A 15,135-nucleotide genomic window follows, 5' to 3' on the forward strand; every position below is an offset into this window, starting at 1 on the left:
TGTAGGCGCCGCGGCATGCCGGGAGCTGTCGTAAACGCCGCCGCGGCGCCCGGCCGGCATGGCGGGCCGGCTCTATGCAGCCAGGCGGGAGCGGGGCCGGCCCGGGCGCCCCGGGCCCGCCTGCCCTCGGCCGCCGCGCTGGGGCAGCCCGGGCCCGGCCGGCGCCGCTCGAGGAGCGCTAGGTTTATTTCCCCGCTCTGTGAGTACCAGTTTCGGGGCGATGGCGCGGCCCGGCCGGAGCGCCCGCCTCAGGCGCCAGCAGGTTAGTGGCGGGTTTGCCCCTTCCCTTAGAGCCGGGCGACTCCGGGCAGCCCTGGCCCGCCCTGGGCCTGGGTGCCGGGCGGCGGGGGTCGCCCTCTGTCGCTGTCTACCCGCCAGTGGGCCCCCGCGGCGGTGCCGGCCGGGCGCTGCGGAGCCCCGCGGGGCGCCCCGGGGCAGCGGCACCGACCGGACGGGCGAGGGCCCGTCGGTGGTGGGGGTGGAGGACCAGGCCGGAAACCGGCCCCGGGGCGTTCGGGCTGGGCTGGGCTGGCGGGAGGCCGCGGCACCGTGCACCGGCCCGGCCCGGGCAGGCAGGGCCTCCCTGAGGGCTCGCCCAAAGCCTTTTCCTCCCCAGCGGGAGTTTGCCTTCTTGAAACAGCTGATGGTGTTCATCCGCACGGCCGCCCCTCAGGGCTCCGCCGCACCGTGGCTGCTCGGGGCCCCGGCCGAGGCGCTGGCTCACGGGCCCGCAGCCTGTGCCGGGCTCTGCTTCCACTTTGTGGCGAGCTCTGCGTCCAGATGCGGAGCCCTGCCTTCCTGTGGCCTCCGCCGGGAGCCAGCCTGCTCGGATAGGAGGGGGTCTCGGATTTTATCTATAAGTTTGTTTGTTTTGTTCGATTACTATTTGTTTTTTAATGTGGAAGGGAAGAATTAAGATGTGTGCAGGTGCTGAAGTGTGTTGAAGTTACATAGGGACAAACCCAGGAAGCAAACAAAACTTGGTAGCCTACCTGGTAGCAAGCTATTTTCTCTGAGGACAAAGCAGGGAGGGAAGAAAAAGGAGGGAAAATATTACTCGTTAATTTAAATTGTGCTAATACTGGTCCAGAAGTGCAAAGCCAGCTTCTTGTTAAACATTCTGATGTTTTACAGGAATTTTTTAATTAGCTGGAGGTACCTTCTTTTATGTATGAAAGGAATGGCAAATAATAATAAGTGAAGTGAATCAGTCTGAAGTGAATTTGGTAAACTTTGTTTATTTTTTTTTCCTCCTTACTTTTTGAAAGCAAATGTTGAAGATAGCAGTGCCATGCATCAGCAGTTAGCTGAACTTAGGGCTGAGCATGCTTAAACATCTCATGGGAATGGAACCAGAAGGATTCTTGTTAGGTAGTTTCTTTTACTTGGTAGTAGTAATCCTCTTGAAATGCAGAGGAAAATGTAATTTATTTGTTAACCAATAAATGAAGATGTGCAAAGAAAGTAACACGGTTGAGATCAAACAAAAAAGGGAAATATGCCATAATAGGATTGCTTTTTATTGCACATGTTACAGCTCAGTTCTGAGAGGAGGTATGTGAGGGGCTCTACAAACGTTTTTGTATTTGTGTCAGAAAGCACATCAGATTTTGCCAGTGATCATCACCTGAAAGACAGGCCTTAAAGTACATGCAGATGGGTGGAATTATTGAAAGAAAGGTGGCAAAGAAATGAATTATTTTATTTTTTTTTTATGAGGGAAGGTATTGTTCTGGTGGAGGAAAAAATGTTGTTTTACAACATTTATTTCTTTATAAAATAAATTGTTGGGTAGATACAAAAAAGGGTAAGTGTCTAAGTGCCTGCTTTATAACCCCTGGTGGTTTGGACTTGCAGAGGTAAGCTGTTAAAGATGACTTGCGAAACAAAATCAGCAAGTCTGGAACAAAACAAAGTATAAAAGTTCAAGACAAGGAAAATGTGAATAGTGTATTGTAATGTGTTTTAAACTTATTAGCTTATGGCCTGCTCTATTCCCATATGAAAAAGAACCGTTGCTTTTCCAGTTCTTGAATAGGAAATTGATTTTACTGGATTCTCTTTTCTTCTTTCAGTGGCAATGGAATTACATTAGCATAATAAATACAGTATATTCCCTTTCAAAAAATATACAATCTAACTTTAAATACTGTTTAAATAGTGGAAGCTACACGTAAAGGAGGGTGAATAGTTGAGGGTACCAAATGGAAAGACAAGATTTGTAATACAGGTGATCTAATCTGATAGCTGTAGTACACTTAGCTGTAGAACAGTTTTTGAAGGGCAAAAGACACAGAAAAATGAAAGATGGGATGAAATACAACATAGTTTTAGCAAAACCAGACTGTACCAGACTAACTTGTTACGCTAGGATTTTCTGGACAGAGGAAATACACTAGATATAATATGTTTCATTGTTAGGAAAGTATTTGATATTGTACCATGTTAGGAAATCATGTAAAATGGAGAAAATTTGGATTAATTACATTGTAAGGTGACTTGGGAATGCACTGACAGATAATAGGTGGAAAGAGAATGTGCTGATGGAAAGGAGGCTGCAAACTGGATTTTTCAAAGACTGTATTGGAAATTGTTTTTTTCCTTAGTGACACTAGTGAAAAAGTAGAACTGCTGTGATAAAATCTTATGATACAGAACTGGTGGACTGTATTGATAGGAGGATTGGAATATCCATGTACCAACAAGTTGAATCAAAATGGAGATAAATAGAATTAGATGAGATTTAGTGATGCAAATAGAAGCCAATCACAACTTATTCTAGAAAAGCTCATCAGTTTAGTGGTGAATTGGTAGTCGGTGTAGTAGTCAGCAGCAGAATGATAGCATACTGCTATGTGACATGGCTGAGAAAATAAAATAAAATAAAGATGGTGCCCTAGAATGTATTAGGGGAGGGATTTCCTGTATGTATAGGAAATATTAATGTCAAAGTATATGGCATTAGTGAGAACTTATCTGGAGCCCAACTATCATCCACATTCAGATAAATGGATTCAAACGGATGGAACAGATGCAGAAAAGGACCACATGGATGTTAAGAGGAATAGAGAGACTGTTTACGGAAAGACACAAAAGTGACAATTACACAGTTTTTATATAGGGCAGGAAAATAATTATGTGAGTTCAAGATTAGAGTAAACAAGCAAAACAAATGAATATAAAGGGTATAATGAACACAGTTTGCTGGAAATTACAGGAAGAGTTCTAACTATCAGACCACCAGTATTCTGGAGCGGTTTCAACTGAGAAAGAAGTTCAAATCTCTTTTAAAATGAAGTTTGATAAATCCAGAAAAGAACATCAATGTCTGGTTCTGCATAGTAGTGGGGAATTTGACTCAGGAATCCTGGATATCCCCTCCCTTAATTCTGCATTCGTGTGTATCACTAAAATGGATTCTGAGATGGATATGTACATTTACAGTGGGCCCATTTTGAAGGTGCTGCTGTTTTTTGTCATCTTAATTTCATTTTCCATTGATCAAGTTCTTTTCTTCAGGCCCCATACTAGAAGCAGTGTAGCTTGGTTATATTTGCTATCAACTGCTTATCACCTGCACAGTCTGAATTGTTCTGGCAGAAGAAAAGCGATATTCTTTACCTCACTGACTTTGACATTGGGAGTAGATAAACTGTATGGTTTGGATGCTGTGGTTGAAGGTGTACTCACACAGTGCTGCCTGGCTTTTTGTCCCTGAATGGGCTATTTGTAGAAGTCTTCATGGAACAATTTTTAGGAAAGTATTTAAATGAAAAACTTAAAATCATCTAGGGCAACATAAAATTGTGCTCTAAAATGTATGTATAATCAGCTCCCTTGGGATATTACCTGAGACCTTGTATCCAAAAAGATACAAGCTTTTGCTTTTTAGACTGTATAGTTTTTACATATAGCACTTAGTGCAGCACTGAAGAATTAACAGAAGAACCTTAAAATCGAAGAACATTGCTTTTCAGAAAGGCTGCCATACTCTACGTAGACATTTTAGGTTTTTACTTGGCATTTTTGCTGTTTGGGAAGTCTCCACATAGCAAGGAGTTCAGCAGTCATTGCTCAGCCATCCATTTTAATTTTATTTTTCAGTCCACAGCTGTCTCAGGTTATTCAAATAGAAAGAATTTGTTTTAAGGAGGTAACTTCTATTCAATGGTCAATAGAAAATTAAGTGATGGAATCAATCAAATCATCAATGTATGCGTTAAGTGCTACCAGTGGCACTTTCACTAGTGGCTGAAGCAGAGGAGTGAATGGATTATAAGGATTAAACTTCCTTCATCCCCCTAGAGGTGAACAAGTCATGTGAAAATGGAAGGCTCATTTGGTAAGAAACAGTATGAAAGACTTGGAAGACAGAAAAAGAAATATATGTATTATCTCTAAATGGTTTCTTGCACATTTTTTCTGTAATAATAGATGGTGAGCTACAGACAGAATATCGAAGCTTACAGGGCAGAAATGTGACTATAGAGTGATTCTGAGGATGGCATGAAATGTGCCTGGTTGTTACTTAACCTGGATTCCTGAAAAATATTTTTCTCGGCCATCATAAGTCTGGTTCTTTAAAGAAAAATACTCCTATTCTTAGCAGATGCTTGCTCTTGTTCTTTTCTTGACCTTTTTGAATTGGAAGGAAGTCATGGACTTTCCCACTGGAATAGTGGGAACATAGTGTTAGGGCTACAACAAAGGAAAATTTTGTGACCTGATTTGCCCATGTCCTCCTACAAGGCTTTCTGCCGCAAAGAGGCACTTCCACTAGCGTCACCAGTTTTTCTTTCTCTTGTGATGTATTCCACCTGTTGAAATACTACTGATTGGAGGAGCAAATTTATGGTAGTGAGAAGCATTCATGCAATAAGGTTGATAATTACATTCACTTGATTCTATAACAAAAGCAAAACAGCTAATATTTTAATATAAAATACAAAAATAAGCTGTTAGTGCTGTTACTAAGAGTAGGACAAATCCATTCTTTTGCTGGCTTTATATAAACAAGTCTGGGAGGAATGTGTACATGTGTATACTCACACACATATGTGTATATATAATACACTTGCTTTGCTGCATATGCTGGCTGATGAGTAAAAATAGCAGAAGATCAATATATAAAAGTACTGGGAACTTAACACACTGAACAAAATCAAAGTATGCCAGAGCTTGGTTTGGTAGAAGTAGAATGGGAGAGAGATGGTTCCCTGCAGCCTCCAGCAGCATTTTTTGAGATGTGGTTTTTTTTTGTTGTTGTTATTTTTAAATTATTTTTTATTCTTGTTTGTTTATTTTTAATTATTATTTGTAAAAATGCTTTGGAGCCACGTCATCACTGCTGTAAATCTTCAGTTTTTCATTGATGTCTCCAGGGGGATAGTGATTTATACCCCCCAAATAGATGGCCTTCTGGGCAGGGACATTATTATGGTGTCTTTAGTCTTACATAATTTACTTCCTTTTGCTCCCATAAATTAAAAAACAGTCAAAGGAGATGAAATTATAAGCTCCTCAATAAGCTCCTCCCATGGGGGGGGGATACCGGGGGGGGGAAGGCAGCTCAGTACCTGTAAAGTGGTCATACAGTTGATACAAAAGCTGTTGGATGTTGTTATAGCAGCATCTATATGAATTGAAATAGCAAGAGGAGAAATAGGAATTTTGGCATTCCCCTGGTCTCTCTCCAGCTTTTAAAAATTCTGGGATGGAAGGAAGTGTCATCTTTTGGAGCTACTTACTTTGTTTTCTGCAGTGCCTTCATATACAGAAACTTCTCTCAAAATGTAATCAAAGCAGAATAACTACTAAGTAAGTGGGATAAAACTATTGTTTGTACTTGTTTCAGAGTGGCAGTGGTCATTTCTGTCTCAAGTGTTCCTGTGGAAAGAGAGTCCAAATGATCATTGCTATTCTTGCTGTGGTATTCAGGTAAATGATAGCTTGGTTTAAATTAGGAAGGTGAAATGAGTTCTGCTCTCCCACCATCAAGCACAAAGAAGCATTAAGTTAGAGAAGCCAGACCTCGCCTATTTGAGCAAGGCATTATTCTGCTACCATAAATTCCCCAACATAATATCAACCTTTAATATTTCTTTTCCTATTACCATCCAGAACATCTAGTTGCCCTCTCAGCATCTAAAGATAAAGATTAGGACCCCCAAATCACCTGCTCAGGTGCCACCTAACTGTGAGAGGACCTCAGCTCCTGTCCCTAGATTTCTCTGCCTGCCAAGGTCCCAGTGACCTTAGCGCTGGTGAGCAGTGCATTTGTGCTGGGCTGTACCAGGATGGTGCTCCCCCACCAGTGTTAGTGGGGGTCTGTCCAGTCTCCCAGGGTGTTTTTTAAAATGCTACCTTTAATGGTTAAAACTTTAATGGTAGAACTCTTTAGGAAGTCTGGAAGCTTGACATTTTAAAGAATTACAGAGAATTTGAAGAAAAAAAAAAAATAACAGAAGCATAATTAGGTGTTAGTGATAGGAAACAGACTTTATGCTCTCAACTTTTGTCCCTGGTAGGGTCCTAGTTGAACTCTGCCCTCACGTTTCCTCACCTGCAGGCTAGGATTGATCCATTGTACTTAACGGGCATTCTTTGAAGCATAATTCATGTTTGTGAAGTACTGGGAGTGGCCAAGACAAAGTCTTCTAGAAGTACCAGGTTATGGCAGAGGCACCAGAACTGTCTGGCAAGTGGATCTTTGAAGAGACGCTCATGGAACACTAGGTTGGAAGGGACCTCGAGAATCACCTGGTCCAACCTTTCTTGGCAAAAGCATGGTCTAGACAAGAAGGCCCAACACCCCGTCCAGCTGAATCTTAAAAGCATCTAATATTGGGGAATTCACCACTTCCCTGGGGAGATTTTTCCAATGGCTGATTGTTCTCATCGTGAAAAATTTTCCTCTTGTGTCAAATCAGAATTTCCCCAGGAGTAACTTGTACCCATTACCTCTCCTCTTTTCCATGTGACTCCTTGTTAAAAGGGAGTCTGTGTCTTCTTTGTTAAATACTGGAATATGGTGATAAGGTCTCCCCCAAGCCTTCTTTTTTCAAGGCTGAAGAAACCAAATTCCTCATGGCAAGCTTCCTAGTTCTTTGATCATCTTTGTGGCCCTTCTCTGGACTCTCTCCAGCCTGTCCACATTTTTTTTGTGTGGCAGAGACCAAAACTGAACACGGTATTCCAGGTGTGGCCTGACAATCACTGAGTAGAGTGGGAGAATGACTTCCTTATCTCTACTGGTGATGCCCTTGCAGATGCAACCCAGCATCCTGTTGGCTTTCTTTGCCCCAGCAGCACACTTTTCACTCATACTAAGCTTGCTGTCCACTTCTTCAATCAGTTTGGTATTATCAGCAAACTTCAGCAGGGTACGCTTGGTCCCATCATCCAGATCACTTATGAAGATACTGAACAGTGTTGGGCCCAGTATAGATCCCTAGGTGACCCTACTTGTGACAGGTTGCTGGTTTGAAAAGGAGCCATTTACCACCACCCTCTGGGTGCAGCCTGTTGGCCAGTTCCCAACCCACCGCACAGACCACTTGTCTAGACTGTAACACATCAGTTTCTCTAGGAGGAGGCTGTGAGGAACTGTATGGAAAGCCTTGGAGAAATCCGGGTAGACAACGTGCACCACTTGCCCCACATCAGTCGAGCGGGTTACTTTGTCCTAGAGGGCGATCAGGTTTGTCAAGCACAATTTGCCCTTGGTGAATGCTGGCGTTTCCCAATCACGTGCTTCGTTTGACTTGTGATAGCCCCCAGGAGGACTTGTTCCATAACTTTCCCAGGGACTGAAGTAAGACTGACAGGCCTGTAATTTCTTGGATTCTCCTTTGAGCGCTTCTTGTAAATGGGGGTGACATTAGCCTTCTTCCAGTCTTCTGGGACATCCCTCGATCTCCATGACTTCTCAAAGATTATGGGGAGTGGCCTCACAATGATGTCTCGAGGAAGAAAGATTTCTTTTTTTTTTTTAAAAGGATGTGATGACAAAGCTAGTCCACTGGGATATGGAAGAGGTGAACTAGTTATGTGGAAGAGAGGAAATGTCACATGATTCCTGTCCCACGGATTTGAACCAGCTTGTGCTAGGCAGAGTCTCTCGGGGACAATAGATGCATTGGAGGGGGGGCAGAGGGAGGGCTATAGACACAATCTCACATTCAATGTACTCCACAAAAGGATGCAGTGAAAGGGTTGAGTGCATATAATACAGTGTGGTGAATGAACAATAGGTTATAGATGAGGAGACAAAGGTTTACTATCAAATGTAGTCCATCATCTGGGTCTGAAAGTGAATGCATCATGCAAGGTGACACTGAGCATTGGCAGTGGTGTGAGGGGCACACATTCCTGAACTTTGTTCGTTTCATGTGGACAAGTGTCTGTGTAGCTTATCTACAGTTACGAAACTAGGTAGCAGAAACATCAAGGATTAAACAATGAGAACACAGTATTTCGTTTCTACAGATGATATTTTCAGCTCAAAATCAATATGTTTCAGCGGGCTGTAGGATTGAAGAAGGTTAATCTGTTGCCACGGCCCATATTATGTCTCTCCACTAAACACATGCTGCACTTGGATTTGCAGCATGCACAACTATTAAAATTTTTTTGAAGTACTTTATTTCCAGCATTGCTGGTGATTTAAAAAAAAACAACAAACAAACACAAAAACTTTACATGCATGTCCTACTCCAGCATTTCCTTGGTTTGCATAAGGAGAGGATCTGGAGCTCCCCATTGTAATTGCTTCTGAGAACTCTAAAAAGGAAATAGCAACAAGAAGAGGAAATTTGAGATTTTACAAGAAACTGCAGAGCTCACCTGTTAATCCATAGTAGGTAAAAGTGAAAAATCTCTGTGTAAAGTACTAGAAGTTTGTAGTGTTATTTGCATTGTTTCCTATTCTTTTTAAGAGAAATTGAACAGACCTTCTCAAGAAGAGCAGTGTGCATCTGCGTGGCATGTTAAATTTACAAGCTGTAGATCCAACTAGTTAGTATGCCAACTACTGTCTTGCTTTAGGTTCTGTTTAGCTTCCATTGCTACATTTGCCTGGAGTGATTTGTTGTTGAGAAATCTGGGACTTTAATCCCTGAAGCAGAAGGACAGGTTGCTGACGCCCAAGGTTTATTTAAGAAACAAGAAGGAGTGTATAGCTGTTGCACAGTGTGGTATCCTAAAATGCCTGGATGACTCAGTTTCAAAGCTAAGACTTGTGTTTCAAAGCTGACTTGTGTTTGCAAGTCCCTGTCCTCATAGAAACTACAGTCAAAATTGCAGGATTAGAGATGTCCAAATCAAAATTTATACTTGCTTGCTTATTTATTATGGCACTTAATAGTACCGGTTCCATCCCTTCCTCTCAGCCTGCTTCTGTCTGGCTCACTTGCACCTATAAGCTCTGCAGAGCAGGGACGATAGGCTCTTCTGTGGTTTAGTGGCTGGGTAAGTTGGGTGCCCCTTCCTCATGAGTGCTGAGACACCTTGTGTTAGCCCCACAGGAGTGCTGTAAGGGCTGAGAGCCAGGTAGCTGCCGCTGTCAAGGTGCAAGTCTAAAACATACATCCCCATGCCCCTGCTTACTGGGGAGCACACCAGGAGTGAGGAGGGTTACCTAAATACCCGCTTCCAGAGTTGCCCAAATACACTGCTTTAACACATGCTTAAGATTTATGGATGGGATGGGGCTGAGAATGTCTACCCAGCCCCTCCGGTCTTGCTGGCTTTCCCTCCCGTCATTGCAGCTGATGGAAAACCAGTTACTCTGTGTGCTGTATAACAGCTTCAACTGAGAGCACCTTGCCCAGCACATGTCTGTGCCGTGCTGTTAAGGCACCTTGCTGGTACAAGCCCTTCCAGGCAGCGGAGGGAAAACTGAGTTTGTGAGTTCCTGGGTGTTTGTTAAATAGCATGTGGGCTTGGAGGTGTACCACAACCCCTGCAAGGGAACAGAGTAGGTGCCTAAGAAAAGGCTCGGGAATGGGAATCCCACACAAGGTATCTTGCCTCACCCCAGTGTTAGGATCCACTGCTGTTGGAGGTGTTGAGAGATTTATTGGCATGTCCAACTGGTTCCTGTAGAGTTCTTCAATTAACAGGATGGACAGTGTAGGTCCCATTCTTGGGTATTGTACTTTTTGCCTTCAATATGCACTGAGGCAGGGTGTCTCATTTGTGGCTGTGGATTTAGGCAAGGACACACTGCGGTGCTCAGCACCGCAACAGCCAGGCCCTTTATTGAATCTGGCCTCACTGCAATAAGTGTGAGTAATGATAAGAGAGGCATGAGAGCAGAATGACTGTACAGGAGGGAGAGCTGCACTTGACTTGCTAAAACAAAAAACATATTTGTAAAGGGATTAAATTAGCACTGGGTACAAGAATGCCATTTAATTAAACAAATGACTACACCTTTTCTCAGTGGCAGAAAAAAAAGTGACACGTCACAGATAACCAGCAGTCCCTCATCCTTCTCTCAGGGTTGCTGCAGAGTAGATGGCGCTGCCAGCTGGGCTGGCCGGGCTGGGATGAGGAGCGGATCCCAGCGCTGAGGCTTCCTGAGTGCTGGGAGCCCCTGGTCACATGCCTCACTGCATGTACAGGGAGTGACTGACTTTGGTTCTCATCTGTGGGCTTGTAATAAGAGGTGTCTTCCTCAGGTGCTGGGAGAGCAGGGCAGGAGGTAGGATGTACGTGTGGGAATGTGGTCTCAATGAGACGCGCGATTGCTCCTGGGGTACTTGTGGCAGCAAAATCACAGAAAAACTTAATAATAAAAATTGGATGTCTCTTCTTATTGAATGGTCTTTTATCCCTTATTCATTGTATTTTATTTTCCTCTCTGCTATATTTTTGCCTTCTTTATGTCTCCTTGTCTGGGTTTGAGGAGGACACTGGTTTGAGACATCACTCCTTTTGATGTCTTCCTCTCTGTAGTTCTACATCTGTATTTTTTGTTCTTTTTTTATTTACTGTTGCTTTTTTATTCACACATGTCTTTGCTCCTTTAGCTTTCTTAAATACTTTCTCTTTTGTCTCTCTTGTGATCTGCCATACAGTTTGGCCACCTTCCATGTGATGGAGCAATGCAGCTGAGTTGTGCGTTGACTTAGGCTTGCATCACCACCGTGAACCAGATTGCATCTGCAGTCATCTGGAACTGACTACATGCCTGAACTGATAAAAGATGCTGTGGAAACATGGATCTCTGGGGCCTTGGCAAGGTATCCTCATATACGTGTGTGTGCATGTTGGTGTGTGAGGACGTTCAGAATGTCTGTTGGTTCCATTAGCTCAGCTGACTGGCTGCTCCTTTAGAATCATAGAATGGTTTAGGTTGGAAGGGACCTTAAAGAAGGGACCTTAGGCTTTACAGCACCTTATGGGAAATTGGAACAGACCTGCAAAGCTCATGGGAAGACCAGGATTAACCCTGAAAAAGGGGATGTGCCTGTTGCCCAGGAGTGTGTGATGACCGTAAGCAAGAGATCCAAAACCCCTCACTTGACCTTTGTATAATTCTTTCCCTTCCAGTGAGTCCCTTTCCCTGCCTGTGACTCATCTTCTAAATGTAGACTGTAAGGCTCTCAGAGGACTGCCTTTCTCTCTGAACAGAGTAGCAGAAAAAAATAGCAGCACTGTTGAATAACCGGTGGTATTTTTTAACACAAAAAACTTGGACTGCCTTGCTGTATCTGTGTTTCCTCTGTCAAGGGATTTATCGGTTTCCTGAGAGAACAACAGAGCAGGTTCTGTCCTGACCCACAACAAGAAGGTTGTTCAGACAAGAGGTCTCAGGAGCAGCACAACTGCAGTACAGTGGGCAGTAGAAGTTATAATAAAAGATAGATAGGTTCTGACAAAGGCCAACGAATCTTTCATAGCACCCACCTACTTCCTTCTCTATTTCTGACCCTTTTGTAATTGGCAGCATCCCCATGGTAGCTGCAGTGTGGCTTACACGAACAGCCAGTTAGAAGTTGCCTGCTCCCTTCAGCAGGTTGCCCAACACCTGTCTCCTTTCCTCCAGCCTCTACATATGCTGTCCAGTTGCCCAGTGAACTTCTGTTTTTCACACTTGGTGACCCTGGTGATCATACTGTTACCTTCCATCCCTCACTTTGGCTCTTGTTTTGTCTTTGACTTGTAGCAGATCTCTTAAGAGAGTCAAACTGGTTCCTTTTCTCTTTTCAGATGCTTTTGCCGTATCCTGTCTCTCTATTGCCTGGTCCTCTGGAAGACAAAAGAGTGAGAATCAGCGGTGTGGCGTTATCCTGCAAACAATTTGAGAACTGCTTTGACAGCCAATAGAAGAAAGTAGTGTGGTGTGGCCACGTGCTCTAACAATTAACAATTGCACCATGTTCCCAACAAGGAGTGATGCTCAAATCTCCCTCTGGTTACCTGTGTTCTTTTCTTTTGCTGTAACAACGTTGTTTCTTTCCAATGCACACACCTTCATGCAAAAATGCCAAGATTCTCCATGCAGATTCAAGTAGGTTTGCAAATTAAGGCAAGGCTGGTATGGAACAAAAGGAAAATTAAATTACCCCAGCAATTTTGCACTTCCTTGTAGTCAAAGTCCTGTCTTTGGTGGGTGTTGTGTAGGGCACGCACTTGGTGAGGCCTATGCAAATTTTCCTTGCGTGAAGAATGCAGGAGTTAGCCCTGGCAAATCACACTATTCTAGAAATGGTCGCCAGGAAATGGGCTCTTTTGGGAAAGAACAGGAAGAAAACTTGGTGAGAGCTTGATCCTCTGTGGTGTCACCTTTCACAATTGAGTGACTGACAAACAAAAGAGAAAAAAGAAAGGTGAGGTAAATCACCGTGAGGATGGATGCCTCCTGTTGCGGAATAGAATGAAATCCAGTGACATGCTCCCTCCCATTAGATCTGGTACAACTGCCCTATGATAAAGATTAATTTCTAAAAATCAACTGTAAACCTGTAGGTCAGCCAATAAGACAGTGACTTGATACATTTTTCATTGCAAAGTATATGATAGCTTCATGCCTTTAATCCGCATCACTGCGGATAGTGTGTTGTTGAATCCAATGAAATGTGAATCCTTCTATGATTTTAATTGTTTTCCACAAGTAGATTATGAACCTTTTACATCTACTAATTATGTATCTTTGAGTACAAAGCTACTCTGTGTGTGTATATATATGTATATTTAATAACAGGAAATGTAACATTTATTTTTATTAAACTAATAAAACAGATAAACCTATTAAAGCATGTTTTCATTTAATTCCTTTGGTCTTGTTTCCCTTAGTATAAATCAAAGATCATTAAGTGCAATCTCTGGTATTTTAGGACACAGTTCGTTGCATGGGGTAGTTGATGTCATACAAAAGTGTCTTGTTTCGAAATAAGAGCTTTGAGGTTGCGATAGTCTTTGTTACTGCATCCACGTGGCAGCATAATCGAGACCTCAAGGTGCAACACTCAGGGTACTACTTACCTGTTGCGTTTAGGGCAGTAACACCTCATACAAGATCTTTCCAAACTCTGAAAATGATCCCTGCATCGAGGAGCTCATGCCCTGTGAACAAGAAGCAGGCAAGGGTTAGGGAACATGGAATGGGGCGAGGAGAGAGAAACTGTGGACAGCTTGTAAATCCATTCAGTTGATGGTAAGCAGTCTGCAGGAGTGGGATCTGTAAAAGGAAGCTGGATCTGAAGCCTGCGGGGGTTTGGCAGATGACCTCCCAGAGGCCACATCCAGCATCAATGTGGCACGTGGAAAGTAACACAAAGGAGCACATGAGGGTAACTGGCAAGTGGCTGCAGCCTGGCAGTGGCGTTTTAGCAGAAACAAGGAGGGCACAGAAAGCCAGAGGTTTCCTGAAAACCAGCTGGTGGCAAAGCTACCTGTAGAGACCCATGAACATGAGGGCCACCAGCCTGAGCAGCTGTGGGAGCAGTTGGAGAGCCAGCGAGTGAGTGTGGGAAAGAGCAACATAATGGAATTGGCAAACAAGGAAGATCAACCCCGTGGCTGGTTTGGGTTCAACTGGGGTTGTTTGGGGGTGTCTGGGAGGGCCAAGCAGGCTGTGCCAGGTGTCTGAGCAGCACGGAGAGAGGGTGAAGTCTGCTTTGGTAGAGCTTGGAGAGCTTCAGCAGGAGCGGCTGCGTTTGGCTATAACCTGTTTTCCACGGCAGGGAAACCAATGGTAATATATAAAACTGCCCTCTCCGCTACCTGTCGTTAACAGCTCGGTTGGATGTGGGTCTCCAAAAAACCTCACCTAGACATGGTTTCTCACTGCTTGTAATGAGCTCATTGTCAAATAAATTGTATAAAAGGCTTGCTCTCAGGAAAGATTTTGACACTGGGAATTGCAAAAGTCCGTATTTAAAAACAGCCGTCTCCTCCACCTCCGCTGCTGCCAGACTTCCCTGGCGTTTTGGTTGCCCCACACATTGCACCGAGTCACCGTTGATTTTCTGTCTTCTTTTGGCCCGTTCAGGCAGTAACACATCATCCACCGGCTATGCCGGGGCTCCGGCCTCCCACTGCCCCTCGTATCCCACCTGCCTCCACCGTGGCTGGTGTCCGTGGGCGGGAAGGAGAAGCCCCGGGCCTGGATGCCGGTTACGGGTGCCGTGGCCACCTGCTGGGGTGGCCGGAGGTGGGGCAGAAGGCAGCGGAGCTTTGTGCTCTTCTCCGCCACCGCGGGGGTGGAGGGGGCAGGGGGAGGTCGGTCAGACGCTGCCGACCCCACGGCGCGCGCGGCGTACCGGCCGTCGGGCTGTGACGGTGATGTGTGACCCGGGACGGACGCCCCCCGCCCCCGGTGCCAGGGTCCCCGCGCTGGGGCACACGGCTCTGCCCGCGGGGTCACTGCTCCCGCCGACCCGGCCCCTCCTCCCTCGCCGTGCCGGGGCGACGGCAGCGCGGGGGAGCGCGCGGCGGGGGCGGGAAGGGGGGGAACAGAGGGACGTATTCGGGGGCGAGGAGGAGCCTGAGCATTTTATGAATGGGCTCATATGACGTCAGCGGGGGCGGGAAGTGAGGCCCGGTCCCTCACCAATCCTGCGAGACCCCCGGGCGGCGGAACCAATCGGAGCGCGGCCGCTGGTTGACGGCCATCCCCGCCGACCA

At 44.9% G+C, this 15,135-nt stretch overlaps 1 long non-coding RNA gene across 1 annotated transcript; it reads left to right on the plus strand.

Moving 5' to 3' along the window:
• The first annotated feature begins 151 nt into the window (after positions 1-151).
• On the plus strand, positions 152-13,268 carry LOC309673932. Its single transcript, XR_014269350.1, has 3 exons — positions 152-262; positions 11,082-11,246; positions 12,217-13,268. It is a non-coding gene; the product is annotated as an uncharacterized lncRNA (long non-coding RNA).
• Positions 13,269-15,135: the final 1,867 nt, after the last annotated feature.

This window comes from Vanellus vanellus (assembly GCF_965231255.1).
Source record: "Vanellus vanellus genome assembly, chromosome: 6".
Taxonomy (NCBI): domain Eukaryota; kingdom Metazoa; phylum Chordata; class Aves; order Charadriiformes; family Charadriidae; genus Vanellus; species Vanellus vanellus.